The sequence below is a fragment of the Triticum aestivum genome, chromosome 3B (assembly GCF_018294505.1).
Source record: "Triticum aestivum cultivar Chinese Spring chromosome 3B, IWGSC CS RefSeq v2.1, whole genome shotgun sequence".
In the NCBI taxonomy this organism is placed as follows: Eukaryota; Viridiplantae; Streptophyta; class Magnoliopsida; order Poales; family Poaceae; genus Triticum; species Triticum aestivum.
The window spans coordinates 105,685,573-105,703,064 of NC_057801.1; the positions used below are offsets into that span (position 1 = coordinate 105,685,573).

Sequence of the window (17,492 nt, forward strand, 5' to 3'; positions counted from 1 at the left end):
TTTTATGCTCAGATTTTCTATGGGGAGTTTTTCGTTGTCAATTTTTTGTATGAGTAGGCCTACATGTCAAGTTTGTTCCACAAATGTTTCAAAGATTATTGACTTTTTCTTGAATTGCTAAAATAAATCTTAGAAAATAGTTTATGGGGTTCATCTAGAACCAGGTGTATCCTGGTATTTTCCTATACCCATGAGACTAATTAAGGGCAGTTATAGTGACACGAAAGAAGTACTAGGAATGTAGGCGGCTCCGTCCGCGCAGCCAATAATAAGTTTAATCACTGTTGCCAGGAGCGGACCCACGTTGGCACAACCGGTGTCACAGGACACCGGGTAAAATTTCTGCTTACCCTGTATAACCTCGTATGTTTAAGCTAGCACACCGGTCAATTTGAGAGGTGGACACCGGCTGGACTGGACTGACGCTAGCGATCGCATGTTAATCTAGTTCTTTTTTCTGAACTGTATTTCTAAATTTAACATATCCCAGTTGAAATTCGATTTTCTGAACTGTATTTGCAACGCGGGCGGCGAGGTGGGCGGCAACGACGAGATCAACGTCGAGGAGTGACGGAGCGTCTTCCCCGACGACGACAACATCGGTACCAGCCCGGGCCCAGCTTTCACCGAGGGCGGCCTCATCCGGGAGGATTGGCTCGACCTCCACTTCGACCGAAAGTAGTTTAAGTTTAGTTTTAATTTAAATTTATGATTAATATTCGGCTGCGAGAACTTTATGCGTTGAATTTATGTTTAAATGCATCATCTTTCGGTTCAAATTTGATTGGATTTGTACAAATGTAGTTTTACTCCCCTAAATTCAGGGGATCGGCTGGGTGCCACGAAATTTTAGTGGAGTATATATACTCCACTAAGGTATATACTTCGCTAACTTTTAGGAATGGGTTAGAAATGCCCTAACTAATGAAAAATCTTAAAATCAGAAAACGCTGATGTCAGGCTGTGGAATTGCCATTTGTTGAACACAGTGCACTGCGCCAGTATAAACGTCCCCGTTAGCCCGTGGGTTCAAACAGTGGATTTCATTGATTTCGAGTAGCAGGAGCAGGGAGCAGGGAACGTTCCCGGGAGGTTCGAAAACTACTCCGATCCCAGTTCGCAATCATGGCCTCCGGAGCCCCGACGTCTGTGGCCGGCCCTCCTGTTTCAACACAGGTAGACGACGAAAAGAAGATGGCGAAACGAACGGTGCACTACGGGCCGGAATTCCACAGGTCGCGGTCACGGGCCACAGCTCCGTCGTCCCGTCGAACTTTCCTGCTGCCCGTCTCGCCCTGCCGTACCGAGAAGCGAGAAAAGTACTGTATCAGCGCTGTTCAGTCCACAACCGATCCCGGACGAAATCTAGCCACCCCAGGGTAGAGAGGGTATGGTAGGAGGTGGAGTAAGAGCACTCGGCGACGCATACCTACGAAATCGCTGCCGCACGCACGCAACCTTGGGATCTGTGCCGATTTGCTGTAAAACATTACAGGCTGTTAATACTCCCTCCGTTTTTCTTTAGTGTGCGCATAAGGCCATGCCCGCATACCAAGGAGAGGCTCGCTGGTTTTTTCCTTGACTGTTTTGCCCATGCGCCTGTAGAGATCAGAAGCTGGCCGCTATTAACTTGCATGCAGCCGATTGGGCCTTCTCAACCGTCTACTTATTTTAATCCCTGAATGCGTGCATTGAACCTATCACTCTGCATGTCAGTAATTATGAGCCATTGCATGCGGAGGGAAAAGCAGGGGCACTAGTGGAAACTATGGCTGAATCACTGGAACGCGCAGAGTATTGAGGGAAAAAACGAAAAAAGTTAGGTTGGTCACAATGGGCAAGAACATAAAGGCATCTCCAGCCGCGCCCCCAGGAAGGCCTCCCCAGACGATTTTTTCGCGCCGGCGCCGAAAAAACGGCCCAGTCACGCCCCCAGGAGCCCGATTTTCGCCGGCTTGGGCCGAAAACAGCGCCGGCGGACCCAGCCCGAACCGGCGCGCTGGGAGGCGCCCGGGGGCGCTGGGGCGAGCTGTTTTGGCGCGAAAAAGACGCGGGCCAGCCGCGTCAGCGACTCGGCGCCTCGTCTTCCCCCAACGGCCTCAGTTCCCGCCGGGAATCAATGGCAAGGCTGCCGCCGGTCAGCCTTGCCATTGATTCCTCACGGGCGGCGCTTCACGGGGCGGCGCGCCGACGCCTCCCCTCCCTCGCACGCGTACACACGGGCGCGCCGGTGAAGACAGAGCCGGGGCTGGCGCCGGTGAAGGCGGAGTTCGACGACGATGACGCGGCCCTAGAATGGGCGCGTCAGGACTCCATTGCGATGGAGAAGGCGCGTCGACAGAAGGTGAAGGAGCGCCAGCGCGCCGCCCTGCGCCGCTACGAGGAGCGCCGACGCGGCCGCGATGAAGACGGGGTCGTCGTGCTACGCGACAGCGACGACGACGATGACGACGACGACGCGCCGCCGCCAGCACGCCATGGCGACGCCGGGTCCAGCAGGGGCGCCCGCGTCAAGGAGGAGAAGGCCGACGACGACGATGGCGGCGACAACTTCAGCCCCTTTCTTTTTTAGATTAGGTTAATGTAATGAAAATGCGCGAATTTCGCTGAAATTTGCCATGTTTAGCCGAAATTTAACTACTTTCTATCATAACTTCGCCGAACGGCCGTTCTTTTTTTCTAATACGCGCTTGGGGGTGGCGCCTGGGGGCCGACGGCTGGGGACCGAATCGCCCCCAGGGCCATTTTTTGCGCCGGCTCACCCCCAGGCGGCGCTTTTAGACGCCCCCTGGGGGGCCAACGACTGGAGATGCCCTAAGCTAGTAACTTCACACTTCCCTAGACTATGTTACTACCTCCATAGTGGGTAGGAACATCTATGTAGTGTCATGCAACGATGTATTTATTACTCCCTCCATTCCTAAATAATTTTTTTCTAGAGATTTTAACAAGTGACTACATACGAAGCAAAATGAGTGAATCTACACTCTAAAACATGTCTACATACATCCGTATGTTGTAGTCCATTTGAGATGGTTAGAAAGACAATTATTTGGGAACGGAGGGAGTAGGTTATAGACTCATTGTTTCTTGGAGTGTGTAATATTCCGGTAACTTAGCTAGTTACTACAAGCACCTCTCTCTTCATTAAATACGTTCCACATAAGCAAAGTTGTATTGAAGTGTGTGATGTTAGTCCTAAGTTCCTCCCCACTATGACCAGCCTTATACGCAGACTAATTAGGATCGCAGGGAGTACGTCCGACGCGTTGTAGGAAGCAACAGTCTATACCTGTTCTTGGTCATTTATTGATTCCTGTCCTGGCCGGCCTGGTACAGTAAAGTTGTCCCTACGTAATTAATTTACTCTACCATCAGCTACCTCTGGAGTCTTCTCCTTGCACCCAAGCACTCCATAGCCAGATCTGAAAAACAATTATCCTCTCGGCTGCCGGTAGTGATTTCCGAACTAACAAATTCACCAAAGAAGAAGGGGATTTAAGTTTGGTAGAACTCCTGTGCGTTAGCTGTTTATCAGTAATCTGTATCTACTGTACTTTTTCGGCGGGAGGAGATGAGCAGTTCAGCAGATCCGCTTGACCACCATCCGGGCGGCATCAATTCCATGTAAGTTCTGTAGGTTTAGAACAGATTGAAAAGTATCACTGCTTTATTAGATGATGATATGTTTATTCTACTTTTGCTACCTTCCCTTGAAGATCGAATGAAGAAATAAGAGCCGACGAGTGCGCCGCGGGCATAGCTCAGATGTCGGTCAAAGAGGCGCGCGCACTGTCGACAGTAACTGAAGCTGACGAGCTCGATTCTTCTAATGGAAGCACAGAGCAGCACGTCTCAACAGTTCTGGACGGAGATCCTGGTTCGAAATCAAGAACTCCAAATCTGATTGACGTGGAAAGGGAAAAGAGTGGCTGGGTTCGTCGATAAGTTATCTCTGTACAAGTTCCATCATTAACTTGCTTTATGAGCTCGATGGACACGTATACAAGGTTACATATCTGGAAAATAGCTTCATATTATGGACATATCGCCAACATTGAAATTAAATATGTTCTGCTAATTTTTATGTACCTATAAGAAAACTTGTATGATATTGACACGGTTCATTTGTTTATTTCAATTACAGTCACAGACGGCGCTATGCCTGACGAACGAGCGGCTAGTGCAGATAGGATTAGTGCACTTGAACTAGCATTTAGAGGATTTGCTGAGAGGAAAGAAGATGCAGTTGTGGTTCCTTCTTTGGGCTTGACATTTGATTCGCTCGGAGAAACTTACGACTACTACAACCTGTATTCATGGGAGTGCGGTTTCAGAATTACTACCTCCGTCCTCGTTTATAGGTCCCCTTTGTAGTTTGTGTCAAATTTTGACTAAAAATTTAACTAACAAAATGTTAATGCATGTTAAGAAAAATTATTTCATTGGATTCGTATTTGAACATAATTTTCAAAAATAAAATGTTTGGTGACATGCGTGAACATTTTGTTAGTTTAATCTATGATCAAAATTTGGCACGAAATACAATGAGGACCAATAAACCCGGACGAAGGTACTCCCTCCGTCACAGTTTAGAAGACACAGTTAAATTTGCGTGCGTTTCCACAATAGATAAGGTTTAGGGCGCATTGCATGTATTTCTAGTAGCTAAGGTTGGTCATAGTGGGGAGTAACTTAGGGCATGTTTGGTTCCAAATAAGTCAACAACTTATAAGTCGAAAAGTGGAAAGTAAGTTGCTCCACCCCAACTTAAAACTTATAAGTCATCCCCTTTTGCGTGGTCCCATCACATGCATGATGTGGATTGGTGTGAGAAGGTGTGTCAGGTGACTTGTAAGTCAGGTGACAACCAAACAGACGTGACTTATAAGTCACTGGTTTTAAGTCACCTGACTTATAAGTCAGGTGACTTATAAGAACCAAACAGGCCCTTAGACTAGTAATATGCATATGTTACTAGTCTATGTTAACACCTTCATAGTGGGAAGTAACATGCATGTGGTATCATGCAAGCCATCATTTATTAAGATGTAGACTCATTTTGCCTTGGGATATGTTATGTTACAGTAACATATTATGTTACTCCAACCATCTCTCTCCTCATTAAATACATGCCATGTAAGTAAAGTTTTCTTCAGATGTGTTATGTTACTTGCTATGTTACTCCCACTATGACCAGCCTAAGTAGTACTCCGATATACTATTCCTATATGCATGCGTAGTGTGAATGCTATTTTTTAGCCCATCTCACAGCCAATAGATAATCACCTAGGTCCTAGAGAATTTTCAAGTGCGCCTTCTAAACCGTGACGGAGGGAGTAGTAGGTACGGGAAGAGTCGTACAAATGTCAAAGGTGCTAAAAGCATGCAAGAGCTACTGTGCAACTGCGGGTAATCAGACATTCTATATGTTCTTCGATAATTTTTCATAATTTTTCCTGCTTATTGAATTTAATTTAATTTCTCAATAGTGAAAACGAAAGAAAGTGAACTCTACTTCGTCCAGAACAGAGTGCCCAGCGATGATTAGATTGCTAAGAACTGAAGATGATGGCTGGTACATCTGTGAATACAGAGTGTCTCACAACCATGAGATGTTAGGGCATCTCCAGCCGCGCCCCCAACAGGCCCCCCAGGCCACTTTTTCGGCGCCGGCGCCGAAAAAACGGCCCAGTCGCGCCCCCAGGACGCCGAAAATCGCCGGTTCAGACCTTTTTTCCACCCGGCGGTCACAGGCCGAACCCGGTGCGCTGGGGAGCCGTTGGGGGCTCCGGCGCTAGGGAAAAGCACGCCTGGCCCACACCAACAGGGGAAAAGTCAAGGTTTTCTTCCCCTCGACTCGCCTCGCACCCCCGCCCCCTCGGCCACCACTAGCTGTATCCCGGCGACGGCCGCCGGCCTACTCCGCTAGATAGCCATTCCCCGCCGGAAAATAGCAGCGCTTCGCCGCGGCAGCCCCTCCCGCAGCAGCTGGGCGTTTCCGGCCGCCGTTTCCGGTCGTGGAGGCGCGGTTTAACGACGGGTACACGCCCACCGAGCGCAAGGTGTTCGGCGTTTTGACTGTGCCGGTGATGGACTCGGATGAGGAGGAAGAGCTCGCCACGCTGCTGGAGGAGGAAGCCGCGGCCGACGTCTAGGAAGAAGAGCATCTGATGGTGCTCGCCGCCCTCGCCCAGCTGTTGGCGAGCAATGAAAAGCCGCGTCGAGGTGGCTCGGCGCTGGGGCGGGTGAAAGAAAAGAACCGGCATCGTCTGCACGGCTACTGCATGCTCTACTCCGACTACTTCGCCGATGCTCCACTTCATGGCGAGAAAACATTTCGGCGCCGTTATCGGATGAGCCGAAAGCTCTTCCTCAGGATTGTGAATTCCATCCGGGAGTTTGACAACTACTTCAAGTGCAAGATGGATTGCACTGGTGCTCTTGGATTCACCTCCATCCAGAAGTGCACGACAGCGATGAGGATGCTTGCATATGGAGCTCCCAGTGATTCACTCGACGACTATGGGCGCATGGCCGAGTCCACCAGCATAGAGTGTTTCTACAAGTTCTGCCGGGTAGTGGTGGCAGTGTTTGGGCCACAATACTTGAGAACACCCAATGCGGAAGACACTGCTCGGATCCTAGCCCAGAATGCAGCAAGAGGATTTCCTGGGATGCTTGGAAGCATCGACTGCATGCATTGGAAATGGAAGAACTGCCCATTTGGTTGGCAGGGGATGTACAAGGGCGCCAAAGGCGGTTGCAGTGTGGTGCTTGAGGCGGTAGCCACAAAGGACCTCTGGATTTGGCACTCCTTTGGTATGCCAGAAACTCACAATGACATCAACGTGCTGCAGTGCTCTCCTGTTTTTGCCAAGCTCGTTGAGGGCCATTCTCCTCCGGTGAACTTCGAGATCAATGGGTACCAATACAACAAGGGGTACTATCTAGCTGACGGCATCTATCCGAGATGGTCGACATTTGTGAAGACGATCTCAAACCCTATGGCAGGAGGCAAGAACGCCTGGTTTGCGAAGGTTCAGGAGGCTTGCAGGAAGGATGTCGAGCGGGCATTTGGTGTGCTCCAATCTCGATTCGCTGTTGTTCGGTACCCCGCTCAGACCTGGTCGAAAGATCAAATGTGGGATATCATGACTTGCTGTGTCATCTTGCACAACATGATCATCGAGAGCGAGCAAGAAGACCCAATGTTTGACACTGAACCATACTACAGGCAGGGTCCTCTAGCCGAAGTTGATCACCAGCTACCGGCAACTTGGACTGCCTATCTCAGTATGCGTCAGGAGATCCGAGACCCACAGGTGCATCATCAACTGCAGAAAGATCTGATTGAGCACCTATGGAGGCTCAAGGGGGATGCCGCGTGATGAAATACGAGTTTTTATTTGTTGAACTATATAATTTGTATTGAACTATTTGTTGTTGTAGTATTTTGTTGAAGTATTTGATTTTTCTGTGATGAAATATGTGTGTGTTGATAATTGAACGCCGAAACCACGCAGAATATGGGCCTATTCTCGCCCATATGGACCGTTTATTCGCCGAAAATGGCTGCAAAGTGGGCCAATTTCGGCGCCTGGGGGCGGCTGGGGGCGACGACTGGGCGCAAAACCACCCCCAGCGCCGAGTGTGTTGCCGGCTCGCCCCCAGGCGGCGCTTTTAGACGCCCCCTGGGGTCCAACGGCTGGAGATGCCCTTACACACATGCGCACAGAAACTTCACTTCCCTTCCCACCGGCACATTGACAAATATTCCAGAGAGCTGGTATCTCAACTGCGTCGGAATAATGTCAACCTCAGGAAAGTTTACAGCATAATCGACACATTTTTTGGGTGTATAGAGAATGTTCCTTTCACCAAGAGATGCCTGAGGACCTTGTGCGCGAAACTAAGCAGAGACCAGGGAAATGAAGATGCTAAGAAGACAATGGATTATTTTGCAGAGCTCAAGCAGTCTGACCCTGAATTCACTTATACAGTCTGACCCTGATATAACCAGATCTTGCAGTGCGTGCTCAAGCCTATGGCATGGCCGCCCCGATTTGGTGTCTGGTTGGAATGGAATCGATTTGTGCTGACATGTGTAGGGGGGTGGTGTTTATAATTGGAGGAAGCAAGCGTGTGGGGATAGCTGGTCGGCGAGATTGATGGTTGTACAGATGCATTTACATCTGTTCAAGCAGGCTTTTGGGCAGGGAATTGTTGACTTGGGGGGGAGATGTTATTTATTGAGAAGCGGCTACAACGTGACGTGGAACAGCGGTTGGACGTAAATAATGAACATTAATGTCGGCGTTAATTTGGAAAATGAGGAGTGATAGTGAAGTGAGGTAATCGATTAGGTGGATAATGAAAAATAAATATATCATACATCCGATCACGAATATATCAAGGGGGTACAAGTTGTGATACATGATTACAACATCTAATCAGAGGGTGGATAAATATAAAAACATAATTTGCTGGTGGATGACAACTAGTTATAGACAATACAGATAAACATATTTATTCATTGGTAAGCGGCTTGAACTTGAAGGACAGGCACGAGTCGGGAGAGGTCATGGCGGCTCCAAGCGACCTTGCAGCATACGAAGAACAGAGCGAGCAAATTGACTAGGAGGAGAGCGATGATGATGCGGTGGAATTTCGTGTCTTCGCGGGCCGAGACGGTGAACAGCCTCGGCCACTTGGCACGTACGACGTTTATGTTGTTCTCCTCCCATTTCCAAAAGTTGCACTTGCGAGTCTTGCAAAAACGAAAGAAAAAATTAAGATGGGATATCGCACTAGGACTGGATAGAACAGAAAAATTGAAAAAAGTATTAGGACATACTCATTTGTGCTCGCACTTGTAAAAGTGCTTGCCTGGATTGTTTGTGGTGCGAGAGACCCACCACTGAACCATCCCATTGTTGCAGGAAGGGCAAATCATGAGTGGAAGTGGTGGCTGCTCCTCAAGAGAAACAAGGGGGGAGCTAGAGAAACAAGGGGGAGCTGGAGCTTGACATGGGAGCGCTTGAGCTAGACATGGCAATGCGAACCATGTACAAGGGAGGAAGCTGTTCTTGATGGTGTATATGAACTGTTCTTGATGGTATGATATGCAGTAGTGAGGAAGCTGCAAGTTGCAAGTATTTTATATCTAACGAGAGGAGGAAGATGACCGTTGTTAGTGAGGAACTGAGGATTGAGCCGTTGCGAGAAATTGAGGAGCGTGTGCATTAAATTCATATGGGTAGTTGGGAGTTGGTGGATGAGAGGTGGAGAAGGACAGGAGGATGTGACTTTGTCTGGACGAGGGGAGAAAGCGCGTTGAACTGTTCAAGTGATATACCATGCTGTAGAAATGAATACTAGACGTTAAATGGTGTGAATACGACGCAGCTAATAGCAAGTCCGAATCCCAATGCTAGTGGATGGGATGGATTATAGTGAGGGGAGTCGCTGAGAGCTCCTAGGCATTTTCGGGGTATGGTACGCATACTAGCATAGCACCCGTCTCTATCGCTGGCGCGCATGCGGAGGAGCTCCCGCCTACTTTGCTACATGGCACACTTTTTTTTCCGAAACAGGGACACGGCGCATGTGGAGGAGCCGCTTCGTTGCAAAGTCATGGGAGCGAAGTCTAAAATAAACGTTAAATTTGTACGCCTCGTTGAAATTAGACCCTCATCTTTGAATCCCTGAAGTTGATACCATGTACTATTAGATCCTGGTTGGAGCATGTCTCGAAGAAGTGAAGGACCTGTGGTGCTCTAGGATGGCTAGGGCGACTTCGGTAGCGACCGCGGCGGCGCCCGCGCTCGTCGGCGGGGGCTCCTCGGCCGCTCCCTTCCTTGTCGGCGCCCCCCGGCGCCCCCCCTTGTTGCCCCTCTGCTCCAGCTTCGCCCGTCCCCTCCTACTCATCGCCTCTCCTCTTCTCTCCGCCGCGGTTCTCTGTAGAGGGCCCCGCCCTAGCTATGCCTGGCCGGACTTGCTGGGCCGACTGGGCAGCAAGGAGGATCTAGTCGAGGCTGCGGCTGCTGTTGCGGGGTTTCTCCGACACCCTCACCGGTTTGGCGATCGACTGGCGGAGATCGCCGCAGATGATTTGGCGGCGGCGGCCTCGACCCCCTCACCTCCCCTCCTCCCCCTTCCTCTGCCTGGCCTCACGCCCATCGCGCACTACCTTCCCCACCGCCGCCGGACGTTGGCCGCGAGGCTGGCCGACGTGGCACTGGGCTTGAGCCCGTGCTTGGGGGGTGGCCGGAAGGTCGTAGGTGGGTCCCGCGGCGGTCTCGTGGCGGCGCATCTCGCCAGAGTTGGGCCCCTTGGAATCCATGCCGGTGCCGGAGCGCCCGGTGGATGCCGTGGTGGTGGCCCGGGGGCCAAAGTTCCGATCTTTCCGCCCTTCCGCGGCGGCACCGGCCGGCGACTTGGTGGCGGCGGCGGCGAGACCCTGGTAAGACCTAGCTCCTTCCCTCCCTCCTCTTCTGGATGGGCTGGGCCATCCCAGGCCTATTGGGCCGTCTGGGACAGGGGAGAATCCTGGGTCGTCTCGGGTCTTCGATGCTGGGCCTTCTCGCATTAGCCTCTCTCCGTCCCCATGGGCCGTGGCCCAGGTCCAGCTGGACGACTCACCCTCACCCTCCTTAGGGTTTGACCTGGTGCAGCCGCTCCTCCCACCGACCCGTCCCCTCCCTGCGCCGCAATCGCACTCCCTCCCAATCCCTCGCGTCTCCTCCTCTTCCCCACTGTGTCGGCTGCCATGGTTCGTGAGATGGGGAATGGGCCCCTCGCCCCAAAAGACGCGCCGGTGGCCGGGACGCACCTCCTCCGTCGGATGCGCGGCCGCCCACGGCCGGACGGCTCTCGGAGGGAGGCGGAACTCCAGGAAGCCATGCTCCACAGCAAGAGCTCGACCGCTGCCGATGGCGCCAACTGGCGCTCCTCTCGGGCCCGGGATGGCTCTCCCGAGGAGTGGCGTGGTTGCGGCCGGGACTGAGACCGGTGCTCCCCTCCCCGCCACTCCCGCTCCCCCCTAGTTCGAGCGTCCGGATGCCTCCCCCTCCCCGGCGCTATGACCCACCCCGGCGCCAAGCCCAGTTCCCCCCGGCCGGCCTCAACAACAACAACAACCGCAACGGTCGGGGGGCGTTCGCCAAGAAGAAGAAGCAGGGCGCCCAACCACAGCCAGGTACCCCGGCGTCCTCGATCACTAACCCAACGGTAGTGGTGGCGCCTCCCTCAGTTGTGGCCATGGCCACCTGCTTCAACTGTGGGGTTGCCGGACACTGCCAGATGGATTGCACTCAACCCCCGACGTGCTTCCTCTGCAAGAAGACGGACCATCCCGCGGCGCTTTGCCCTGACCACCAGTCCATTGGTGCTCTTGGGTTGTTTCGCTATGCGCTGGATGACCTGGGCTTCTTCTAGATGGACCTCCCCAAAGCCCGGGCCAACCCGCCCATGACTGTTCTCATCTCGGTATTGGATGGCAAGACGGCGTCCCCGGCCTTCATTTTTGAGGAGCTTCGCTACCTGTTCAACCCGGGCTGGGATTGGGAGGTGACCCCGATCTCAGACCGGGAGTTCACCATGATCTTCCCCGACCCGGTTAATCTCCATTACGGCACCCACAACGCTAGGCTCATGCTGGCCCTGAACCAGCTCTTCGTCCGCATCTCGGTCCCGTCGGTGGACCCCCTCGCGGTGGCCACCCTGTCCACGATGTGGGTGCAGATCTGTGGGCTCCTGCCTAATGCCAAGGAGGAGGGAGTCATCCGTGGCATGTCTCGTCTGCTGGGCAAGTTTGTGGCTGTCGATGGTCCCTTCCTGGCCAAGGGCCCTGCCGTTCAGGTGCAGATCAAGTCACTTGACCCCTCCAAGCTCAAGATGATGATTCAGATGTTCTTTAACAACGTCGGTTACGATCACTGTATCTCGGTTGAGGGTGGGACTCCCACTGATCCCCTCAGCCTGGATGTTGAGGGCAGAGCCGACCCTGAGCCGGGCCCAGGAGGGGGCGCTGCTCCTCGGGGCAGCCCTCGTCGCTCCTGCAGTCGCTTGCCCCACTCTGAGGCTTCCGACGACGACTCGACGGACGCTGGTGATGCTTCACCCCAGCCGGCTCCTCCCACCCCTCGTCCACCCACTATTTGGGGCTCGGCTCCCGCAACGACTGCGTCGGGGAGGAGCCTGAGGACGTCAAGGCCATCGCAGCCTTGCTTGATGAGGCTGCTACCCTCCCACCTGGTGCTACCCTACCCCCTACCTTCCTCCCTGCTCCGTTGTCATCGTCTGATGAGGAGGGGTGCGGGGACAGCTGGGTGAGCCTGGATGTGGGTCTCTGGTGCACATCCGTGAGGACTCCTTGGCGCCTGCTCCCCTAGATCCCGGGCCCGCAGTGGCCCCCTCGCCCGCGTCTTCTTGGCCTCCCATGTCCAGGGGCCGCCCCCGTTCAGCCTCCACACCGGTCACGTTGGCCCGGAAGAGCGCTCGGCTCGAGGTGGCTTCCCAGCTGGAGGGGGCCTCGCCGACTGCAGTGGAGAAGGCCTCACAGCGGGCCACCACCTGCAACCTCGACGCAGGTCCGTCCGACTCCCAGGCTCCTTGTACTGATTCTGATGATATTTGTGACGATTCTTTCTCTGCACTCGCTGGTGTTTCACTTGGCCACCTAGCCAAGGTCGCGGCCAATTCAACTATAGTTTTTCGTGGCTAAAAGGGACCGGTCTTAGAGCAGCTTGCGTCCCTCTAGGCCAAGGAGGTTCTGGAGGGCCACCTCGCGGACACCCGTGCTCGTGAGGCGGCAACAGCCGCGGAGGTCCCACTACCCCCTGCCCGGTTGGTGGTCGGGGCCTCTTTGCGAACGAGCCAGACGAGATCCATGGTCGGACGCGATCCTGCAAGGCCCAGTTGCGTCGGGCTCTTAGTGCTACTACTACCATAGGGTCCAGGGAGGACCCATTAGGCGAGTGATCATGCACGCTCTATTTTGGAACCTGCGGGGCTTCGGCCATGATGGCCACCACAGGCAACTCATTGAGTACATGTGCAATGAGTCTGTAGATGTGGTAGTGATCCAGCAAACAATGTGCAGTGTGTTCTGTCTGGTAGAACTTGGGCGTCTTAGCAAACACCTGTTTGCGTGGCATTGGTTGCCATCTAGTGCAGTGGTGGGTTACTCCGGTGGCATCCTTCTAGGTGTGAAGGACACCACCTTTGAGGTGGGATCCATCGATCATGGATCCCACTTCGTCAGCATGGAGGTGTGGGAGCGTGAGATGAACTACAAGTGGGAGATCATCGTGGTCTATGGCCCAGCCGACCATAGCCGCTCGACCGCTTTCTTGCCGGAGCTCCACACCAAGATAGGCTCCGCTTCCCTCCCGGTGGTGGTGGTGGGGACTTCAACCTTGATACGTCTCCAACGTATCTATAATATTTGATTGTTCCATGCTATTGTATTACCTGTTTTGGATGTTTATGGGCTTTAATTTACACTTTTATATCATTTTTGGGACTAACCTACTAACCGGAGGCCCAGCCCGAATTGCTGTTTTTTTGCCTATTTCAGTATATCGAAAGAAAGGAATAGCAAACGGAGTCCAAACGGAATGAAACCTTTGGGAGCGATCTTTTTGGAACAAACGCAATTCAGGAGACTTGGAGTGGACGTCAAGAAGCAGCCGAGGCGGCCACGATGGTGGCCGGCGCGCCCAGTAAGGTTTGGCACGCCCCCCTGCCTCGTGGGCCCCTCGTGGCTCCCCTGACCGACTTCCTTCACCTATATATATCTACATACCCCGAAAACATCCAGGAGCACCACGAGAAATTATTTCCACCGCCGCAACCTTTTGTATCCGCCGGATTCCATCTTGGAGCCTTCGCCGGCGCTCCGCCAGAGGGGGAATCGACCATGGAGGGCCTCTCCATCACCACCAAGGCCTCTCCGATGAGTTGTGAGTAGTTTACCACAGACCTTTGGGTCCATAGTTATTAGCTAGATGGATTCTTCTCTCTCTTTGAATCTCAATACAAAGTTCTCCTTCCTCTTCTTTGAGATCTATTCGATGTAACTCTTTTTGCAGTGTGTTTGTCAAGATCCGATGAATTGTGGGTTTATGATCAAGTTTATCTATGAGAAATATTTGAATCTCCTCTGAATTCTTTTATTTATGATTGGTTATCTTTTGCAAGTCTCTTCGAATTATCAGTTTGGTTTGGCCTACTAGATTGATCTTTCTTGCCATGGGAGAAGTGCTTAGCTTTGGGTTCAATCTTGCGGTGCTTGATCCCAGTTACAGTAGGGGAAATGACACATATTGTATTGTTGCCATCGAGGATAAAAAGATGGGGTTTATATCATATTGCATGAGTTTATCCCTCTGCATCATGTCATCTTGCTTAATGTGTTACTCTGTTCTTATGAACTTAATGTCGTGGTTCTAAGTCTGACAGTAGAATGGGGGGTAGGTATGGAGAGGCAAGATCCTAGCTATGGAGCAGTTGTACACACGAGTGTTTTACGAGTTCAGGCCCTTCTAAGAGGAAGTAACAGCCCTACGTCTCGGAGCCCGGAGGCGGTCGACTGGATTGCGTGTGTGAAAGGTACAGGGGTGCGAACCCTTCTACCAGTGGAGGGGGGTGGCTTATATAGAGGACGCCAGGACCCCAGCCAGCCCATGTAGCAGAGGGTTAAAGTACATTAAGGCCCAACGTTACTGGTAACGCCCTACATAAAGTGTCATCATAAGCATTAAGACTACTTAATTACAGACCGTTTGGATACAGAGTAGATCTTGAACTCCTAGTGGTCAAGTGAGTCTTCATGGTCGAGTGTCTTCAGGTTCATCGAGTGTCTTCTAGACGGTCGAGTGGAATCCCTCTTGGTCAACTAAAAGACGGCTTCTTCTAAGAGATGTCCTTAGGGAGGGTACCTTGGACAGGTCCGTAACCCTACCCTAGGTACATGACTTCATCAGTAGCCCCCGAATGGATTGAGGTTTGAGTGAGGACGGAGTTGGCAGTCTTTCCGACCTTCTTTCTGGTACTGTAAAGGCGTTTTTGCTCAGGATCAATAACTTTTAAGTGAAGGTGTCAACTTTCTTCAGTCGCCTTGATCCATTCTTTATATCTGTCGAGTGAACTGTATGAACTTGGAGATTTCCGAGCTACGGATCGCTGGAGATCTTCCGTCTGACAAGTTGCCCTGTTGGTTAGCGGATTTAGTGGGATCCAAATTTTGGGAAGCGCGTGAAGCGGAGAATGCCGCGGTACTCGGACGGGATAAGGCAGGGACGCCTCGATCTCCGCGCCGCCTTTTTCGCCACGTATCGCGTGCGCGACTGTTTCGGAATTTGACAGGATTGCCTGGGCCTACCCGTCAGCCACTCGGAAGTGACCTCATATAAGGAACCAGGCGGAGGTTTTCTGAACAGTGCCTCCTCATTTTCTCCTCCCTCGTCTATAGATTCATCTGCTGTGCTCTGCCCAGCGCTGCTGCTCCATTCGGGCTTCGTTGGCGGCAATGGTGAAGGAGAAGACGGCGGCTTTGGAGCGGGCGAAGAAGGCGACGGCGCAAGCGAAGGGGAGAGCGCCCAGTCGGGGTGGATCCTCTTCGCGGTCTCGCCTATCGCAGGGTTGGATTCAAGGGGATTGGATCTGCTCGACCATCACCCAGAAGGACCTCGATGACCTAGCCAATGAGGGGCTGATCGAGCACGGAGCAGCGGGGCTTCTGGGACGGAGTGTCAACCGCAACCTCAGGAGGGTGAGTGCTTCCTCTTGGCGACTCATGTAGATTGAGGGTTTTCTCTGCCGCCGCATCTTTTCTTCCGAGGATTTCTGAATTTCTTCGGAGCTCAGCTCCACCACTTTACTCCAAATTCCATCGCCTATCTCTCTGCCTTTCTATCTTTGTGTGAGAATTTCCTGGGTTGCCGGCAACATTGGGGCCTCTTCAAACATATATTCACTTGTCGTTCCTAGACGGTGAAAAAGGCCAGCCCCAATGATGAGAGAACCCAGGTGATCCAGATGTGTGGGGGTCTCGGGGTCCAGATGAGGAGTAAGAGTGCTTTCCCTACTATGACCCTTCCTGAGTCGGTCAAAGGGTGGCAGTCGACCTGGTTCTACTGCCAAGACCGGTCGACGCCAGGGCAGTCGACCGGGCTCCATCCTTTCTCTATGAGTCGAGTGAGCAAGCCCTCCTCTCTGAAAGTAGTTTTGGAGGAGAAGGCTTAGGTGAAAATGTTGATGGAGCGAGTAGTTCAGTTGATTCGTGACGGCGTGACCTGCTTGGACCTTCTAGAGGTTTTCCTTCAGCGGCGCATCCAACCACTCCAGTACCGGGGCCACCCGATGTGGCTGTATTCTGGTACTGAGGACACCAGTCGGGTCCACTCAGAGGAGGTCGACGATGCTACATTGGAGAGGTGGATGACTGCCATCACGGGGAACAAGGACAACCCTCGTGGAGCTAGGAGGATCGTTCCACTCGACCAATCTTATGAGGTGGATAAGGTACGACTATTTTCCTCCGACTGCTCCTTCTATTCTGTTTCGTCGTAAATCAGTCGATTAACCTTTGTCTTGCTTGCTGTCTTTCAGGAAACCACTGAGTTGTACTCGATGCCCAACGGGGCGCACGCACAGGCCGAAGAGGAGGAAGGAAGTGGAGGCGAAAGCCAAGAGGAGTGGGAGTCGGACGCCGATGATGGTGAGGAAGACGCAGGTTCTGACGAAGAGGAAGAGGAGGAGGAAGTTGCGCCTCCTCGTTCCGAAAGGAGGTCCAAGCTCGCCCACGACCCTGCGGCTGATCATGGAAAGGGAGTCGCACCTGCTGGGCAGTCGACTAAACGTCCTCGGACAACTTCACCGGCGCCGACTGAAAAGGCGTCGAAGCAACCCCGGGCGGCCCCGTCAAAACCGGCGAAAGCCCTACCGAAGATGAGGATGGAGATTCCGACTGTCTCTGGGTAACAGTCATAATCCATGTTTTCCATTCTTGGTTGATTCAATCGCTGACCGACTGATATTTGCAAATCGCAGTGCTGCTACTTCCGAGACTTCAGCCAGGCATGAGGATCAATAAATGGAAGATGCTGCGACTTCTCAGCCTGGTATGATTTGCGCGGTTTCGCTTTCAGTCGATTGAATCTTTATTTTTGATTTTGAACTTTTTCTGTAGCTCCGCCTAGCGTTGTCATCAATCTTCCTGACGATGATGACGAAGCGCCGCTGAGGCAGAGGAGGAGCAGGAAGGCGACTGTTGGCAAGGCTGCGCAGGTTACGTCAGCACCTGGACCACAGATTCCCGAGGGGAGCAATGTTGCTAGGGCTACCGTGTCCTTTGCGGAGCCGTTGACGGTTGCCCGCCCTTCATCGTCGAGTGCTCACCCGCCTTCTCTCTTCTCCACCTACCACGTCCTGGAGGACCAAGCAAGTGCTGCTAAGGAAGCCATACGCCAGGCCTGGATTATGAT

At 52.5% G+C, this 17,492-nt stretch overlaps 1 long non-coding RNA gene across 1 annotated transcript; it reads right to left on the bottom strand.

The window, feature by feature from the left end:
- Positions 1-8,371: 8,371 nt before the first annotated feature.
- Positions 8,372-9,156, bottom strand: LOC123064977 (uncharacterized). Its single transcript, XR_006430860.1, has 2 exons — positions 8,858-9,156; positions 8,372-8,770 (listed from the first exon to the last, which is right to left on the bottom strand). It is a non-coding gene; the product is annotated as an uncharacterized lncRNA (long non-coding RNA).
- Between the last annotated feature and the right edge of the window lie 8,336 nt (positions 9,157-17,492).